This window comes from Ursus maritimus, unplaced genomic scaffold (assembly GCF_017311325.1).
Source record: "Ursus maritimus isolate PB19 unplaced genomic scaffold, ASM1731132v1 scaffold_17, whole genome shotgun sequence".
Taxonomy (NCBI): domain Eukaryota; kingdom Metazoa; phylum Chordata; class Mammalia; order Carnivora; family Ursidae; genus Ursus; species Ursus maritimus.
In genome coordinates, this window is record NW_024424119.1 from 36,620,731 (window position 1) to 36,641,390 (window position 20,660).

Genomic DNA, 20,660 nt, shown 5'->3' on the forward strand with positions numbered 1-20,660 from the left:
GGGGGTATGTTTTTGAGAAATGTGTGGACCATATGCATACCTAACATGCAACAGGGCCATGGAGAAATTGGTACAATGCGGCTTGGCACCAGCCAGTTGGGTTTTTTTTTAATTCCTTAACATCTTGCCTACAAATTGCATCCTCAAGCACTTCAGAGAGTTGAATACCCCCCAAATGCTTATAGCTTATTTCATTATGCTTTATTTGGGGCTTTAAAGGAGGGGGGACCAGAGAATGTCAGGAACAGTTTAGCAGCATCAGGGCTGATTAGGTTGAAGAGCATTCAAAGAAATTTATTTCTGTATTCCTTTTGTTACCAAGATCATGTGTTTCGCTGAAAGCGATCTTGTGATTGCCTCACAAGTATGCTTCCTAACCTCTCGTGAGCCCATTAGCCATTGCTTGGCTGCCTTTTATTAATTTTTTAAAAAGAAAATGGGGCAGGGATCAGGACCAGAGAGCACTCTTAGGGCAGCAGCCAGAGTGAAACAGGCCATGTTCTGGGAATGGGGAAATCCAGCTTCTAGGCCCCTCTATTGCTTCTAATGCTGTGTGGGCACAAGCCACCCATTGCACTCCTCTGTCCTCTGGACTTTAGTTAACTCCTTTGTTTGAATGCAACAGAAGTGATGATGTCAATCTCTGTGGGACTGTGCTGCCTACAAAGCCCTGCTCTATGCACTGTCTCAGGGGCATCAAGTCAGGCCTGGCATGGACTCCCTACTCAAACTTGTGAGCTGTGTGGCCTTAGACAAGTTAACTAACCTCTCTGAACTTCAGTTTCCTTATAAAATAGGGAAAGAAACAGAAGAGTAGGTGTGAGGCTCAGATTAAGCAGACGATCCAAAATTTCTCTTTAAAAAGTTATATAAACATTTAGACTCAACTCTCCCTTGGCCCCACCTCCCTCTCCATTACCTTCACCAATATTTCCCCTAGCTGCCCCAAATGAAAAAATGCGTGATACATGTAAACACAGTGTTATGTTATGCAAGGGCAGCTTCCAGACAGGTCTCTTAGCATCTACTTCCAGTCCAGTTTCTTTCTTCAATTCCTCCTACATAGCAACCGCCACTCTGAGTTATGCAAATGTTGTCATAATCCTCCTCCTCCTCTTTCTCTTCCTCCTCCTCCTCCTCCTCCTCATCATCATCATCATCATTCACTGCATGATGCACCCAGTTATTCTGGATTCTCATGACTTTGTGATTTAAAGCTATCTTTCAATAATAACCATAGGGAGGTTCTAACTCAGGTGGGCTGTAATAGGACATAGTATTCCAATAAATAGCTAATATTGACACAGTAATTTATAAGAACTTTCATATGCATTCGTTATCCCACTCATAACAGCCCTATGTTATGTTTTATTTTGTTATGCCCATTTTAAAGATAATGAAACAAGTCCAGAGAGATAAAGTGGCTTGCTCCAAGTCACACAGGTACTAAGTAACAGATTGCAGATAGGAGCCTAGGATTTTGGATTCTGTATATGGTAACTTTCCACTTCTCCACTCTTCCTCTGCTCATATTGCAAAGGCACCTGCCCTAACTCTCATTCCAACAGCCACACTCACTTGAGATGGGGGATCCCGCACAACTAGCACTTTGCTTCCCTTCCAAGGAAAAGTAAGAGATGGAAGGAAGTGGGATGGTTCTAGCTAGAAGTTTTCTGCGTCCTCCTCCCCCTTAATTTTTTTTTTTCTTGTTGACCCCTTAAAACAGCTTTTTGGCCTACACTGGCAGAATGGCCCTAACATTTATACATATAAAAGCTTTATGCTTCCTACTTGTTTTTTTGAAGAGGTGTGTTTCTTTTTAGACCAACTTCTAAAGCTCGGCTCAAGGCCATTGACTCTTCACTGTCAGACACAGGATTCATCTGCACTTCTCACTTTCCAAAGCTCAAAGGCCACAACCTGGGCAAATATGCATAAACACTCATCCATTTTTTATACATTGCTATCAGGAACCAAAATTGCTAGGATCACTGGAATGGCCATTTTAAACAATGTTGTACACAAGGAAAGGAAGGATCCAATTTATTGAGTCCACCCCATGTACCAGCCTCTGTAAGAGGCCATCAGTCCTCACAACATAAGAGAAAGAGACCATTACCCCATTTTACAGATGAAGGGAATCATTCAGAAAAGCTTGCCAGAGTCCCACAGCGGAAGAGGACAGAATTTTAGAAGCCAGACTTGTTTGAGTTCAAAACCTAAGCTTTTAGCTGCAACGCATGCATTCTCACCAGCTCTGTGTTTCCCCCAAAGGCATCTCTATTTTTAGCTGGTTATCCGTAAGGGTGGAAGGAAGCATTGTTTCCCAGTAAAGGCAGTTCAGGTAAGTTAAGAATTGGGGAGGGGAAAGGGTGAGTGAGGTCAAGCCACAAATACCATCTGGAAGGTACAGTAGAGGTTAAACTGAAGAAGAGAGTAAAGGCCCCAGCAATTGCTTCTCTCCAGCCCCTCTGAGAAACAGAGTTATCACTCCTATTGCAACTTCTGCTGCTGGGCAGAAGTGGGGGACAGTGGCCAGCAAACCCCATCCTTCTAGACTTTCCCAGGCTTGGCCCTCCTTCCCACTACCTTGACTGTAAAACCCATGGTCTTCCCCCACCCTGCCCAGCCTTCCAAAGGCATATGTCACAGGATGTTGATTTAGTTGGTCTTCTGTAATGTTTTCATCCACAGAGATGCCCTGGAAAGCATCCGTTCTCCCTATGTCCCTCGTACCTCTGAGAGATTACCTGGTAATTGCTAATGAGACTCAAGAAAAGATGCACCTCCTAGTAATGCCTCCTCTCAGTTCGTAAAAAGTGTTGGTTTTACTATGTTTTGCAAAATATCAACACAGTACTTTCTAAGCACCAACTCTATTCCAGGCATGATGTTTTTAGGGACAATTTCATTTTAACCCTGTCATAAATGTACTATAGTAGTGTTATTCCCCTTCTACAGATGAGATCAGTGAGCCTGAGAGAGACTGTGACTTGCCTGAGGTCAAGCAAGGAAGATTCTACCGTGGGTCTCCTGGATCTAATGTTCTTTCCAGTCACCCGGTGCCATTGCTGGACTCGGCAGAGAGAAAGGGACCATATTCAAAGATACAGCACTGAATTATGCTGCAGGTTTATGTCAATGATAATGACTATATTGGTCTGGGCCATCTTCCCAGATGGGATTAAATGTACCAGAAATGTATTATGAGAAACAGCTGTGAGAAAAAGATGGCAAAGGAGTCAGAGGAGGCTGGGAGAGACGGCTGACCAGGTAAGAGGTCTGACCCTGAGTGGAGGAGATAGGGAAGGAAGGCAAGAAGGAAAGTTGGGTAGAAGTATCTCAGAATGCCCCTCAGGCCTAAGGGAAGTTTGGCCACACCATTGGGGGTACTCCTCAGGCCAAGTAGCCCATCAGAGAGTACCCCACTGCATAGGAACAAGCCCCCTTCACTACCTCTACTAAGAGTAACTATGGGAAGTGTGGCTTTGGCCTGAATGCAGTGATAAACTTCAGAGCAGCTGGTCACACTCCCTATAGTCAGAGAGGTGCATTCTCAGAGCTGCCATGGTACTTTTGTACAGACTCAGGTAAAAACATTCAGAACTTTTTTGAAACACTTGCTTTGTTTGCAACTCCAGTTGAACATTTTGCAACTTTTTTTTTCTAAATACAAAAATGGCTAATGTAATTTCTAAAAAGCCTTTTTTAAGAGACATGGACTCAGCATGGAAGAAAGTTCAGGCATCCTGTTTATGATGAAACTTAATTCTCACAAGAATATAGAATACAGATGATAAGAGTTCTGTGATGAACAGGTGCCTCCTTTCCCAACCTAACAAGCTCAAACGGAGTATTCATGTTTCTGGTGCACCTGAAGGCCAGTTCAATGGACAAAATTACAAAGGGTCATTATGGCAGGCAGACCCTAAAGTGATCCCCAACTCCTGGCGTTCACACTCATGCATAATCCCCTCCCTGACTGTGAGCAGGATCTATGACTTGCTTCTCACCAACAGAATATAACAAAGGTGATAAGATGTCACTCCCACAATTACACTGTATTATATAAACTCTGTCTCCCCAGAGTCACTCTCGTCCTCCCATTGGCCCTGAAGAGGAAAGCTGCTATGTTCTAAACTTCTTATGGAGAGGGCCACATGGTAGGGAACCATAGGCAGCCTATAGAACCGAGGTCCTGGGTTCCTACAGGCCACAAAGAAATTAATTCTGTCAACAATTTGATGATATTGGAAGCAAATTCTTCTACAGTTGGGACTCCAGATGAGAATTCAGCCCATCAAAAACCTTGACTGCAGCTTTATGAAACTCTGAACCAGCTAAGCCAGGGCCAGACAGGTGACCCACATAAATTCCGAGAAAATAAGTGTATGTTTTTTAAACCATTAAGTTTGTGGTAATTTGTTACACAGCAATACCTAATTAATACAGTTATAAACATGCTTTAAGTTGGGCACTGTTCTAGACACAGTTGTCTTATTAGCTTGATTAGGCCATAGACCCAGTTCTGGGTGGGGACAGCAGGAGGTGAGCTATTAAACAAACACGATGGTTATACCTAAAGAACAATATAATTTACAAAATGTTATAACAGACTTATAAACAGATTTCCAAGTGTGTGAAGCTACAGATGCAATTATTTCTGCCCTGGGAAGCTAGAGAAAGCCTTATAAATACATTTGAACTTGGAAGTAAGTTCTCACACAGTGAAATCATTTCACATTCACAGAAAGTTCTACACTTTGGGTTAAAATGATAGCATCCTTGACATGATGGATGTTCTTTTTTTTTTTTTAATGTCCATCTAAATTCTAACCAAGAGAAATAGCTTCTCCAGCATGGAAAAAAGCTATGATTAGGAATTTTTTTATGTTGGACTTTCTCCTCTATACTTCCCTAGCTTAGCAAAAGACACACCTGTGCTTCCCTCCCACATAGGGTGTGAAAGAATTGCTTGCGCACAAGACCCAGAGGAATAAAACAGCTGTTGACCACGTCACTGAGGAGGATTTCCCTCACCCAACTATCAGTCTCCATGGCAACTGCCAGACACAGTCTACAAACAGTTACCTCGATTGCATTACACATCCCTGCAGAACTCCCACGGAGGGAATCCTTGTTGATCTCTTGGTCACCATGGTTTCAGTTCTCACCATGATATTAGGCGTTCTCTAAGCATGTGTGTGCATGCATGTATATATATTAATGTGTGTAATGAAGCTTAGTGCATGCTGCCCTTTGCTCTTGGTGGAAGCCAAAACATGCTTGAGGAGTGACTAGTGTAATCTTTGTGATGAAAATGACACAGTAATCCTTGCCCCAGTAAAAGGTTTGTGGTTGCTCATAGGATCAGCCGAAAAATTCCGTCAGACTGACTGATGGGAATGCGCTATGATTGAGTCTCCCTAGAGGAGAGTACATCTGCAGGCACTAAAACTACTTTTTAATTTTGGACTTGTTAGAAAATAACTTACAAGTGATGGGTCATTTTAACTCAGGTTTCAAAGACAGTTTTGGATTGGAAATTAGTGTGCATATTCATGATATTTCTTCTAAAGGACGAACATTTACAGTCTCAGTGGTGCCACACCTCATCCAGAATATCAGAAGCATGAACAAGAGAGAGTCATCATTGGAATTATGTCTAAATGCTACATTTGTATTTCTGTTCTGAGGCTGAGGAATCTGCACCATTGTGAGATGGGAGCATCAGTCCTTCTCACACTTTAAGGTGAGTGTAAATCACCGTGAAGGTCTTGTGGAAATGCATTCTGGTTCAATGGGTGAGGCTGGAAATTTGTTAGTTCCACCACGGGTTGCTCCATGGACTACTGCTGCAAGGCTGTCAGGAGTCCTCACTGTCACTGGAGCATATGAGGATTAGAGTGAGGCTTCCCAGTAATGACATCCTTTATGTGAAATGCCACACAGCACCTTACATGGAACAGATACTCAATAAATGTTGTTTCCCTTCTCTGCAAAGTGTTTCCATTCTCATTAGCTCACTGGACTGTCACAACAACCTTGCAATATAGTTGGGGCAGAAACTGGGTGTAATACCCATTTTAAGGATAAGGAAACTGAAGTTGAGGGGGTTCAAATAATTTGCTTAAACTTACAGAGTTAATGAGACAGAGGCGGGAATTAAACTTTGGTCTTTTAAGCCCCAGTCTTGCGTTCGTTCCATCTCACCATCCTGAGAGCCTACATGTCCATGTTAGGAATGTCACTTAATTGATTCAAGATGAAGACCATCCTACTATATTTTTGAAAGCTAGAAAAACCCTGAAATCAAAACCTGGCACAGACACTCCTCTCAAAAACTCTATAGACCAATCTCAAAAACATAGAAGCAAAACTCCTAAATAAAGTATTATCAAATCAAATCCAGCCGTGCATTTGAAGAATAATACAGAATGACTAAGTAGAGTTTATTCCAGGAATGTAGGATAGTTTAATATGAAGAAATCTATTAACATAATTCATCACATCTACAGGTCAAAGGAGAAAAACCATATGATCATTGTAGAAGATGCCAAAAAGACATTTGATAAAATTCAAGTCATTCAAGGTTTAAAAAACAACAACAACAACTGAGGATTGAAACTTACTTTTTAACATGAGAAAGGATAACTTATCTGAAAGCATCAGACAGTAACCTACTTAACGGGGAAATACACAGGATAAGATAGAACTGCCAACCCTCACTCCTATTTTTAACCTTGTTTTAGAAGTTTTAATCAATGCAATAAGACAGGAAAAATAAATAAGAAGTAGAAATAGTTGGAAGGAGAAAATCAGGTTATAATTATTTTCAGATGCCAAGATTGTCCTCCCAGAAAAGTCCAAGAGAATTTATTTTAGAACCACTAAAAAGAGTTCAGAGGAATCATCAATAACCAGTTAAAAAAGAAAAAAAAAGGATTTTTAAAAAGTCTCAATCAAAATAAGGATCCAAAAAAATTAAAATACCAACTAACAAACTTAAGCAGTGTTCATTAAACTTCAGAATTTTATAATGAGGCATAGACGAAATTCAAATAAGTGGAGAGAAAGTCCATATACTCTTGAATGGGGAGTCAGACTTTGTAAAGGTGGTAAGCCTTCACATTAACTTACAAACTTAACTACTTTTTCAATCAAAATTACAATGGTATTCTTGGAACTTGAGACAGTAATTTCTAATTCAGCTAGAAAAATGCATGAGAACCATCAAAAAAATATTGAAAAAGAAGAAGAATGTGGCTAAACTTACTTTACCAGATTTTAAAATATATTATAAACCTACAATAAATAAAATATTGCTGTACAGGTGCGAGAAGAGAAAGATAGATCAAAGAAGAATAGAAAGTTCAGAAATGGTTCCAAGTATAACCATACAAGAATTTATTAAATGACAAAGATAGCATTTATGTTCCATGGGATATTTGGTTGAACTCATGGATTAACTATGTAAAAGTAAATTAAGTCACACTTTTATTTACATCAAAGTCCAAAATAGGCTACAGTTGGACTCCAGAGTAAATGTTTTTAACTAAATCATAAACGAAATAGAAAAATGTATGTATATACTTTTATGTACATATATTCCTCTTAAATATAACAACAAAGTCAGAAAACTTAAAGGGAAATATGGTTATATTGAATCATCTGAAAATAACGAATTGTCATACTATAGAGCGAAAAAAAGCAAATGACACACTACAAAACTTAAAACATATATGATAGGTAAGGAATTAATATCTTTAATACATTAAAGAGATTTTACAACTCAATGATAAAAAGATTACTACATTATAAACATGGGGAAGCTATATGGAGTCAGTTTCCAAAAGAAGAAATACAATTGATAAATATATGAACAAATGTTCAACTTTACTATTAATCAAAATCATTCAAATTAAAAGTTTAAGATGGGTCATGCTTCCCATAAAGTTAGTAAGGACTATAACTCACTGAGAGTGTTTGGATATTGACACTCTTCTACACTGCTCAGAACACAAATTGGTACACACTTTTAGAAAGACAAATGGCAATGTAGCTCAGAAATCTGAAAATGTGTGTACTCTTCAAGCAATACTACTTGTACAGATTCATTACTCCCTTCTCCAAAAAAAAGTATAAAATAGACATGTGCACAAGACTATGTGCAGGAATATATGTCATAATGTTATTTATAATAGGAAATAATCAATGTTTTGTAGTAGGGAATTAAGTCAATTACAGGAAATCTATTCAATGGACTATAATGAAGCCATTGATTCATTAAACCAGTCTACTTAACACCCTGAAAAAATGTTCAGAATATATCACTAAGGGAAAAGCTAAGTATGAAACAGTACATTGTTTGACAGCATTTTTATAAAATAGAGAAGCACAGAAAAAATGGAAATGCTTACAGCTATTATCTTAAAGTGATCGGATAATAGGGGATCTGTTTTTTTTTTCCATTTGCTTTTCTGTATTTTACTATTTTAGCACATCAAGCATGAGTTGCTTTTGTAATAACCACAAAAATTGTGTGTGCACGCATGTGTGTATTTTAATGAGGCAACCGAGAGCCAGTGTTTAATTTTGAGGAGCGGAGTGACGCAAGCTAAGTGAGGCTTTGGGAAATTTGTTTTCACTGCTGAGACTGAGTTAGGTCAAAGGATTGAGAACTTGAAAAGAAGGTGATGCACAGCTGAATTTGGCTGTCACAACTGCAGGGTAAGATCTTTCGGTCACAGCCTGGAGATGGGTACCAGGCTGAAACAGGTGAGACTCAGGAAGAATCTCAGGTGAATCACCAGGTAAAAGTTATAGAGAAATAAAGATGTGATCACCCACGGGGAGAGAGGGTGGGGAGGGCCTAAGGACACGGGGCTGGTGATACAAATGCAACCACGGCAAAGTAGACAGGCACGGATGTAGAGACAGGTCGTCTTAATGAGGACACAGCCATACAAGGTGGATCCTGAACATGAGGTAGTGCAGGGCAAAAGCTCTGCTGGGATACAAGTCCAGGGTTCCTCTAAATTCACACTTCCTCCTGTGCGAATAATGCTTTACCGTTTACAAAAGCTGCTCTCTCCTCTGATTCTCATGGGTAACCTGGTGAAACAGGCATGACAGTCATCACTACTCCAACTGTACAGATGAGAGAACTGACACAGTCTTAAGCAGTTTACCCAGGCCTGTGGGAAGTGGGAGAATCAAGACTGGAACTCAGGCCTCTATCCATCTTCAAAACCATTATTCTCTCACATCATGCTGTTTTGCTATAAATATAGAGAGTAGCTGAAATCACGGAAGATGAATTTGCTTTAAAAAAATTAATTATTTCTTTAAAAAGTGGTAGGTGGACAAAATAGGGCCCTAGAAGTTAGCAGGCCAAAGACAGTATAATTATACAAGTGAATAAGAACAAAAAGACTTACTTAGGATTTATAGTGTAGCAGGATTTATTAGGACTTACAGTGGTGAGAATAGAAACTAGGAATGGATTTATCCATTCAGTAAACAATTCTTATCTCTGTCTAGATTATAATGTAATAGCAAAATACCCAGGATCTCGGTGTCTTAAAACAATTAATTTTTCTTTCTGGCCCATAGTGTAAGTCGATCACAGGACACCAAAAAAGCTCTCTGCTTGACAAAATCACTCATGGAACCAAGCTCAGCAAGAAGCCAGCATCTTCTAGAATACTGGCAGTCATTGCCTCAGAAAGAAGGGGAAAAAAAGTACTAACAATTAAATGCTTTGAGAAGTGACACACATCACTCCCCGTCCCAACCCATTGGACAGAAATGGCCACGGGCCCCATCCAGTCACAGGACCAGGAATTTGGAGAACCACAAAGATGTGGTGAGCAGCACTCATGAACACCAGACCTACAAAACATCTGTGCTCAACAACAGGAAAAGTGTCCCAGTTTATTGAGCTCAAGGGTATCCCAATGAGGAACTTGACAGGTGGATATAGGCAGAATGTGAAAGTTCATCAAAGAAAGGAAGAAGCCATTTATTGATTTCTCATAACAATATGAATTAGGAAAATCATTTGAAAGAAGGTTGCTTCTCTCAGCTAAATGGCAACACTTAAAAAATAAATAATAATAATAATAATAATAACAATAATAATAATAATAAAATCCTGGTTCATCTTCCTGCACAGAAGTGAGAAAGGAGATCAGAAGAAAATTGAGGGCCACAACACAAATCAGTAACTAAGGTGTAAATAGCCAGGCAGTGTTCATTTTAAAAGCATCCACTGCGCACACAGCATTATCCTAAAACCCTGCTCCCACGCTCAGCTCAGAGCCCTACATCAGTCCATTCACACACGACAAACAGTTGTATTCCTGGATGTTGAGGAACCAGAATCCTTCCTCTTCCCCAGGTGAAACTATTTGGCGCTCCTGGTAAACTTCTATATACTTGGCTTGGAGAGGCAGCAAGATGCACTCAGAAAATGATTAAATTCAAATCTTAACTTCGTGCGAGTTATTTAACTATGCAAACTGATGATAATAATGCCCTCTTCTCACAAGGCTGCTGTAATGAGGTGAGGTGTGAAAAAGCCTAACACTTAGTAGGTATCCAACACATGCTTTTCTCCTTGCTTTAATATAGCATCTCCAATTTTAGAATATCTGCCACAGGCAAGATTCCAGATGTGCAAAGCATGTTTATGACCTCAGATTTCATTTTACAAGACTTCTATCTGGACCTTTATAGTAACTTCGATAGAGAAGGTGTTAGATTTTTTTTTCTCACGTAATTTCTTTTGCATATTGTACCTCCTTCAAAAGCCAAATTGCTAGTTATAAAGCAACCCCTTCTAGAAGTTTGCCTCATATCATGTGACAATTAGACAGCTCAAGAATAAAGTTCAAACATAATTCAGCTAGTGATGAGTTTGAGGGATTTGTCAGTTGACCAAACACGAACACCAGGAAAACTGACAGCGTGTTAGTGATGCACGGGCCTCTCCTTTGAGCCAGGTTAGGAACAAAAGCGTTTGCCATAAGGACCTAATTTATCATTGGAAAAGATAGCAAATATGTTATTAATGAACGAATAAATCACTCTCAGGCAAGCAATGACTTCATTTTCTCTCGGGGGTGCTCAGCATAATATTTTTCCTACAAACAGTACCCTTAGGCCAGCTCAGAAGAGTCTTAGGGGAGAGGCTAGAATGCATTTCTCTGCAGGCCTCGAGCACTGTGCTGTGAGCAGAGCTGCAGATGGCCAGCATCCTGCAATACAAAGCCCTGTCTGTTGGCAGAGGAGTCAGTCTGCCATAGACTGAATGTTTGCGTTTCCCCCAAAAATTCAAATGCTAAATCCTAACACCCAGTGTGTTGGTACTTGGACATGAGGCCTTTGGGAGGTGATTAGGTCATGAGGGTGGAGCCCTCACGAATGGGATTAGTGCCCTACAGAGAACATCCTCGCCCCTTCTGCCATGTGAGGGCACAGCAAGAAGATGGCCATCTACGAATCAGGAGGCAGGCTCTCACCAGACACTGCCTTGATGTTGACTTCCAGCCTCCAGAACTATGAGAAATAAAATTTCTGTCGTTTATAAGCTACCCAGTCTATGGTGCTCCATAATAGTAGCCTGAGCAAAATAAGACACTGTCCATCCTTCTGGGGCATAGCTTGGAGGTCAATCTCTTCTCCTGGACCTTTGATTGCTTCTAATTTTGAGAAAAACAAGCCAAAATACAGATGACCACATACTGTGTTGTGCATGGACTTCCTAGGAAATACTACCCTCAGTGATTGAGCCACAAATTGCACAGGGGGGAGAAGCAAGCAAGGAGAGGGAGGTAAGAGAATAGGGAGAAGGAGAGGACAGTAGCTGGGACAGGAGAAGGGGTGCCACAGGAGGATGCTCTGACAGAAAGAAATATGAAACTGACATGAGTCATAGTGAAACTGCTACTAGGGATCTGGTAGTAAGGCCAACGGTGTGAGACACCCAAGTGCAAAGGGACAAACATGGGATATGGCAGCAACAGACCACCCCGTGTAATTCTGACTTGGCTGTGGTACTTTGGAAAAATCACTTAGCTTCTCTGAGCCCCTGCTTCCTCAGATATTAAAGAGGGCTATTGTTCATTCATCTCAGAGAGTTGGAAAGAAGATTAAATTAGATGGTATATATGAAACCACAAAGCCTGGACAAATACCAGGCTTTCATTATGATTATGAAAGTTTCACATGTTCTTTCATTAAGCATTCACTGGCTGCCTTCTATATGCCAAGACCTATGCTTGGTGCCGGTGACGCAAAGACGAATATGTCAAAAATAACAAGATCAAAACCCTAGCATCTAGGAGCTCTAAATCTAGAGGGGCAGACAGAAAACACTGTGGCAATACTACAATGCTAGGATCAGCAAGTTTTTTTTCTAAGAACAAAATGTAAATATTTTAGGCTCTATAGCAACTACTCTGCAACCATAGACAATATGGAAATGAATAAATGTGGGCCATGTTCCCAAAAATGATGGTAGGAGGCAAGGTCAGAAATGTAAGCAGGAATNNNGATTTTGCAGGGCCCTGGAGGTCATGCTAAGGACATGGATTTTATCCTAAGAGGGATAGGACAAAATAACCCTCCCCCACAGTATACAGTGGAATTGTCCAAAGTCCTTTCTTAAGGCACTTAAGACATTGAGAAGGCTCATCAGAAAGCTTCCTATGCCATCTGAATCTCCATCCCAGATATTCTCAATATACATGTTAAAGGCTCTCAGAGTTCACACACACACACACACACACACACACACACACACACACATCCATTTAATTTTGTTAAGTTCTTCACATTTGCCTGATCAGAGAAGCCTTTTTTACAAAGAACACCTAACATAATCCCCTGGACCCAATGTTCTGTGTTGGATACACTTTGGGAAGCACTAGTCAATGGGTCAAAAGCAGACTCCTTAGCAGCACATTCACAGCTGTGATCTGACTCCTGACTCCTTCGCTGGCCTCACTGTCAGCTGTACCTAAACACTCTAGACTCAACCAACACCAAACCACTCATTGTTCCCTACAGATCCCATGCTATTTCATGCCTCCTTACATTTACATGTTCTGTTCAACATGCCTGGAATGTTCTTATCTTGTGTTCCTGCTGAACTAAGTGATCTTAAAATCCAACTCAAGAATGTCCTCCTTTGTGAAGTGCAGAAAACTGAACCCATCCTGCCTTACACAAGACACGTGTACATATACACACGTGTACACATGCATGCACAGGCACACACATATATGCATGCATGTGCATGCACACGTGTACAAACACACAAACACAGGGCACTATTCCCTTCTCCATATAACTTCAAATCTTGTGCTTAATTCTATTACTGTCCATATTATATTGTAAGTCTATATCTACCACTTGTGTCCTCTATTAATAAAGACTATTCCAGTGCCTGCTCAGTACTAAACACTATATGGATGATGTTTAAATGAATAAATCCATTCATTCATTCATTCATTCATTTCATCTGTGAGAAAAGCATACTATGTGTTCTACCCCTCATGAGGTCCTAACTCCCTCATTCTCTTGTGGGAAGGTAAAAGTTATTTAACTGGGGGAAAAACCAAGGTAACATAAGAAGTCATTTCTACTCTTTGATCCTATATTGAAAGACACAGGCTTCATTAACTTAATTTGAGGTACTGTACATACAATTGCAACATTTTGGTGAACTATCCTTGCTGTCAGTTGATGGCATGAGAGATCATCATTGAAAAGGGAATGAGGGGGCACCTAAGGGGCTCAGTCAGTTGAGTGTCTGACTCTTGGTTTCTGCTCAGGTCATGTCAGGGTAGTGAGATAGAGTCCCTGTCAGCTCCACACTCAGCAGGGTGTCTGCTTGAGATTCTCTCTCTGCCACTCCCCACTCCTCCATCACTGTCTTTCTGTCTAAAATAAATAAATATATCTCTTTTTTTATCAAAAAAAAAAAAAGAAAGAAAAGGGAGTCAGGAGTGTCCCTGCATTCCCACCATTCAGTACCAAAGTCAGACTGGCAGAAGAGCAGCAGGACCTATGTCTCATGATTACCAAGACCAGGGCTTCTCAAGCTTGAGTGGGCATCAGAATCACCTGGAGGGCTTGTTAAAATATGGGTTGTTAGGCCCCACCCTAGAGTGACTAATTCAGTAGGTCTTGGGTGGGCCTGATAATTTTCATTACTAACAGTTCCCAGGGGACGATGGTGCTGCTGGTCCAGGGACCACACTTGGAGAACTACTGATCCATGGTTCACTGCTTCCCAATGCCATAACAGTACTAGTAATATAAATGCGCACGCTGCCTGATTGCTCTTCTCAAGGAGATGGCAAAGAGGACCAGCACTAGATTTGGATTCCAAAGACCAGCCTTGTGACAACTGGCAAATCACAGAACCTCAGAACAACTTAGCTTCTTTCATCAAAAAACGGCAATGATAAGCCCATCACTGTCTACCCTAACTGGTTTGCTGTGGGAATAACAGTGGGAAAATGACCTACAAGTGTCTATATCCTAGAAAGCCCTAAAGAATCAGAAACTCGATCAGAAAAAAATAAAACAAACATATGCGAATGATACAAAAAAAAATTTTTTAGGTGTGTGGGCAGGGGAGGGTAATTCAGAGGAAGAGTTCAAAGATGAATTTCTCTATATTAATCAAAAAAGTTTTCATACATGAGCATATAGCCATAACTTTAACCACAGAAGTATTCATTGGTTCTTTTTTATTATTGAGTAGTATTCCAAAGTATAGATGATAGATGTGCTGTGGAATTTGTTTGATCATTCACTCATTGAATTAAACAGCATTTTTTTTTTAAGACATGGCTTTAGGTCTCAGATTTAAGTGTTTTTTTTTAAGATTTTATTTATTTATTTGACAGACAGACAGACAGCCAGCGAGAGAGGGAACACAAGCATGGGGAGCAAGGGGAGTGGGAGAGGAAGAGGCAGGCTCCCAGCAGAGGAGCCTGATGCGGGGCTCGAACCCAAAACACCAGGATCACGCCCTGAGCCGAAGGCAGATGCTTAACGACTGAGCCACCCAGGCGCCCCTCAGATTAACGTGTTTAATCCAGTTTATTTTTGTGTATGGTGAAAGAAAGTGGTCCAGTTTCTTTTTTTTTTATTTTTGCATGCCGCTGTCCAGTTTTCACTCACATGTGGAATTTACGAAACAAAGAAAAAAAAGAGACAAACAAAAAACAGACTCTTAAATACTGAGAACAAACTGGTGGTTGCCAGAGAGGAGGCGGGTGGGGGAACGGGTGAAACAGATAAGTAGCATTAAGAGTGCACTCAATGTGAGGAGCATTGAGGAATGTATAGAATTGTTGAATCATATTGTATACCTGAAACTAATGTAACACTGTATGTTAATTGTACTGGAATTTAAATTTTTTTAATTTTTAAAAAAGACATGGGAGGTGAGAAAGTTCAAGTGGAATTCAGGAAACAATGAATATTTTTTAACTTATTCTATCTTGTTCCAAAAATTATTTGAGAAAGGGATGAAGAGTAGATCCAACTGGTTAGAAGAGTTGGCAAACTTGTTTCATAAAAGACCATACAGTAAATATTTTAAATTTTGTGGCCATACAGTCTCTTTCACAAGTATTCAGTTCTGCTGCGCCAAAGTCCCCGTAGGTAATATGTAAATGAACAGGAATGACTCTGTTCCAATAAAACTTTATTCACCAAAAAAAGGCCCAGGACTGAGTTTGCTGATCCCTATTTAGAGGAATAATGGAAGACAGAGTTGAAAAGGCAGGCTGGGATTGTAAAGAGCCCAGAATGCCAATGAGTTTACACTTTGTTTGGTAAACATTCAGAAGTCCCCAGAGATTTTTTGAGCAGGTATTTGGTGGAGAAAAGAACATTTCTTTCAGAGTGAAATGCTTGGAAGATTCATCTGGAAATGATAGACAAAATGAATTCATGGTGTGAGCAAGGGAAAATGGAAGAAGGAGAGAAGTTAAATGACTACTGCAATTGTCCAAGCTAAAAATAAAAAGGTCCTGAATGGGGCAGTTGTAACTGGACATAAGAGGAAAGGATGGAAATAAAATAAATTTACAGAGAAGAATTGACAGAATTTGGAAACTGACTGGATACCATGGCAAAACAGAGAAAGCAAAAAATAGCTCCGAGTTTTAAGTACACACTTTGGAATGAAGCAGACCTGAGCTTGGCTTGTTTGTTCTAACATTTACTTGAGCAAGTTATGAAATTTCAGTTTCAGTTTCCTCATCTGTGAAAGGACTGAGAGCAGTGTCTTCCTCAGAGTGCAGTAGGACAGATGGAATGAAATAATACAGGTAAAGCCCTTAGCACCATACCTGGTATTTAGCAACCATTTAGCAACCATTCATTAAACATCGGTGATCATGACATTGATTCTGCCGAAAGAGCCCTCTCCAATCCCCAACCCTGTTCTAGTAACAATTTTACTACCTAATTTTTTCACTTTAAATATATGAGCATTGCCTGATATCCCACTGTGTGAAGGTTCCATAGTTTCACCAATCCCCCGTTATCAGACATCTTGTTTGTTTCCAATATTTTGCTATTTTTTAAAATCATTTAGGGTGTTTTCAGCTCCAATGGAAAGAAACTCCAAATCAAACCAATTTTTTTAATACAGGAAATTTGTTGGGAAAGAAAGAAGGCTTCCATGGAGAGAGGAACAAATCTTGTCAATTGTCTCCTAATTCTCCCACCTCCCTGCCTGGATTATATTACCCTTGGAATATAACATTCAGGTTTCTTAACTGCAAAAACTCCAAATGATGGGACTATATCAGAGGCCACAGGCTGGAAGAACTCCTGGCAAAGCTATATTTTCTTCCTTTTTTGCATTGAGATGGGTCACCTTCAGCTAAGCCTGCCCATTTCTAGTAGAATCCAGTCAAAGACAGAATGAGGTCACACAGGGGCGCCTGGGTGGCACAGCGGTTAAGCGTCTGCCTTCGGCTCAGGGCGTGATCCCGGCGTTATGGAATCGAGCCCCACATCAGGCTCCTCCACTATGAGCCTGCTTCTTCCTCTCCCACTCCCCCTGCTTGTGTTCCCTCTCTCGCTGGCTGTCTCTATCTCTGTCAAATAAATAAATAAAATCTTTTAAAAAAAAAAGAATGAGGTCACACAGATTAACAGCCTGAGTTGCTTCTATCACCCCCTCGGTACTATGACTCTGAGGGTGTACAGTTAAGACCCTAAGGTAGCATGACTGAGAGGTTAAGAGAAAGGCTCATGGAAAGAGTTGCCAACTTCTCAACCTGTAATAACTGGCCCATCTTAGCCCAAGACACTTCCTCCTCTTAGCCACTTACACATTTTAGGTCAAATACTTATAGTAATAGCCTACTCCTGGTACAAAATTATGGATCAGGAAGTACTGCAAATAACTTTGGGTTGCAAATAACAATGACAATAAAAATAAAAACAAAAGAAGAACTCCACTCACAATAACTTACATGTGCATTATTTCACACAGCAAGAATAACTGAGGTGAGGCAACTCTTTTTCCGGTTAACTTGTCATTAGTGTACAGGCTCACTCGCTCTGTTTCTCAGTTCATCATTTGCCTATTTATGTCCTGAGCCCATTTCAATTGTGATATTTGACTTTTTTTTTTGATTTGTAAAAGTCCTTTATATATTAAGAATCTCAACTATTTTATGTGTTGTGATGAGCACTGGGTGTTATACACAACTAATGAATCATTGAACACTACATCAAAAACTTATGATGTACTATTTGCTGCCTAATGAACATAATAAAAAAATAATTTCAACTATTTTTTCTATCATACATGTTGAAAACACTTTCCCACTTTGATAGCTCCTTTTCAACTCTGTGATATTTTCGATATACAGAAGTTTATACTTTTGTTCATATACTATAAAATTTATCAATCTTTTCTTTTGGAGTTATATATTCAGTTTATTTGCTTAGAAAGCCCTTTCTTCCCTAAGACTGAGCAACGTATTTTCTTCTAAAATATCTATGGTTTAATAACATAAGAAATATTTAAATTAATTCATTTGAAATTTATTTTGGTATTAAGTGTGAGATAGGAATTTAAATTTTTTTTCTAAATGGATGCTAGTTATCCCAAAATACTTTTTAGAGTACATCCCTTCTCTCCTCTGGGATTCAGTGTCACCTGTGGTATACAATAAGTTATTGTGTAAAGTTGATTTAGTCTCCTGAGTTCCCATTCCATTTCATTCATATGTCAGCCTATTCATGGGCCACTGTCACTATTTTAATTATTGTAGCAGGATTATTTTACTATCAGGCATGGAAATTCCCTACACATATCTCTTCTTTTTAAGAGGACTCTTGGCTGATCCCATTTTTTTCTCTCAGATAATCTTTGCATTTTTTTGTTAGGTTCCCCCCAAAATTCTATTAGAATTTGGTTGGAATGAAAATAAATATTGATATTAATTATGGAGAGAACTGGGATTTTATAACGTTTATCCTCTGCAACTGGTATTTCCAATATTATATCTGGTTTTTTTTCTCATTTTATTATGTTGACCAGAATTAATTACCAGGAAAATGTAATATATATTAGTGATAGCAACCATTTTGATATCTCGCTGTTGACTTTAATAGGAATGCTTCAAATATTAGAATGAACCATATGAAATTGCCATTTTCCAGACCCTCTCTCCGCCCCAAAAAAAAAATCAGTGTCAGCGATTTCCTATCTTTCAGTCTATTATTTGGCCATTTCGTAAAATATTGGAATTTTACTTCAAAAAAGAACTCATACTGATTAAACAAATATTTTTGAATGCCTACAGTGTGACAGACATGGAATTAGGCCATGGATATATAACTCTAAGCAAGACAAACACAATTTCTGCCCTCTTGGAGTTAATATTACTATGGCAAAAAGCAGACAGAGTTCAACCAATCAAAAAAAAAAAAAAAAAACCCTGAATGAACTAATTAAAATAGTGAAAAAGCTCAGAAAAATTATTATGTGCTAGAAAGTGGAGCAAGGGCACAGTTGGGACAGGGCAATCAGGATCACTCCTTTTAAGGCGGGTCACTAGAAGCTGAAAGCCAAAGGCTAAGACACAGCCACCCACACGACCAGCTCCGAGGATCTCTCCAGGCAGAGACGGCTAGAAACAGGCTCTAAAATGGAACGTGGAGGGTGAGTTCTAGAATCAATCGGGAAGTCGTGCAGCCAGAATGCCACAAAGTGGATCCCAAGCCACAGGCCAAGCCTGAGCTGGTGACTACATGAAGGAAGAGAATTTTGAATTGAATGTGGATTAAGATTGAGGTTTGAACTGGGCTTTCAAGACTGCAAGTGACTGGCAAATGACAGGATCTGTTCCAAGTTGGTACGCAGGGTAGGAGAAGGAGCACCTTCAGAGGCACAGGTGAGGGAACAATAAAACCTGACAGTACCCAAGTGCATTCAGTCGTCCTATAAACCAGTTCCACAGGCTGTAGAGGCAGGCCGAGGACAGACCTGGGGAGGTGCTGGTTTATTTTGGAAACCAAAAGGAAGCAGTAATGCTTTTTGAGCATAGACTTGATTCTCCAAAATCAGAGAAAGGATCATAGGACCCTAAGACAGAAGAGAAGGCAGGGATTTGCTTCTCGGTGGCTCTCACCCATGGCTGGGTCTGCATTATTTTTATATTCTTTAAAATCCAGCAGAACGTGCCAGTGAAACTAATTTTCACAGCTACCTCCAGGCCAGAAAGTGACTGAACAGCTGTCCCACTGGCCTGTTGTCATATTTCAGAAAAGACAAACAAGTTGTATGTAAAGCTGGCTAAGAGACCAGTGACAGAGAAAAGCCAGAGCTGGGTTCCAGCCAAGCCTCTAAAGACTAGGGAAATTCTGGAGAGGAAAGCCCATGTGACAGTGAACATTCTAGCAGTTAGTAGTAAGGCATAAGCATAGGATCCAATGGAGTAAGGCTCAGTAAATGGTGGGAGTCCCAGATGAACATACATGTGGTACGCTAGTAAGAGGCAGGGTGTGTATATTTGCAAATGACACTACAGATAAAGGACTGGTATATTTGCAAATGACACTACAGATAAAGGACTGGTATCCAAGATCTACAAAGAACTTCTCAAACTCAATACACGAGAAACAAATAAATCAAAAAATGGGCAGAAGATATGAACACTTTTCCAATGAAGACATACAAATGGCTAACAGACACATGAAAAAATGTTCAAAATCATTAGCCATCAAGGAAATTCAAATCAAAACCACACTGAGATACCACCTTACGCCAGTTAGAATGGCAAAAATAGACAAGGCAAGAAACAACAATTGTTGGAGAGGATGTGGAGAAAGGGGATCCCTCCTACATTGTTGGTGGGAATGCAAGTTGGTACAGCCACTCTGGAAAACAGTGTGGAGGTCCCTTAAAAAGTTAAAAATTGAGCTACCCTATGATCCAGCCATTGCACTACTGGGTGTTTACCCCAAAGATACAGACGTAGTGAAGAGAAGGGCCATATGCACCCCAATGTTCATAGCAGCAATGTCCACAATAGCTAAATCGTGGAAGGAGCCGAGATGCCCTGCAACAGATGACTGGATTAAGAAGTTGTGGTCCATATATACAA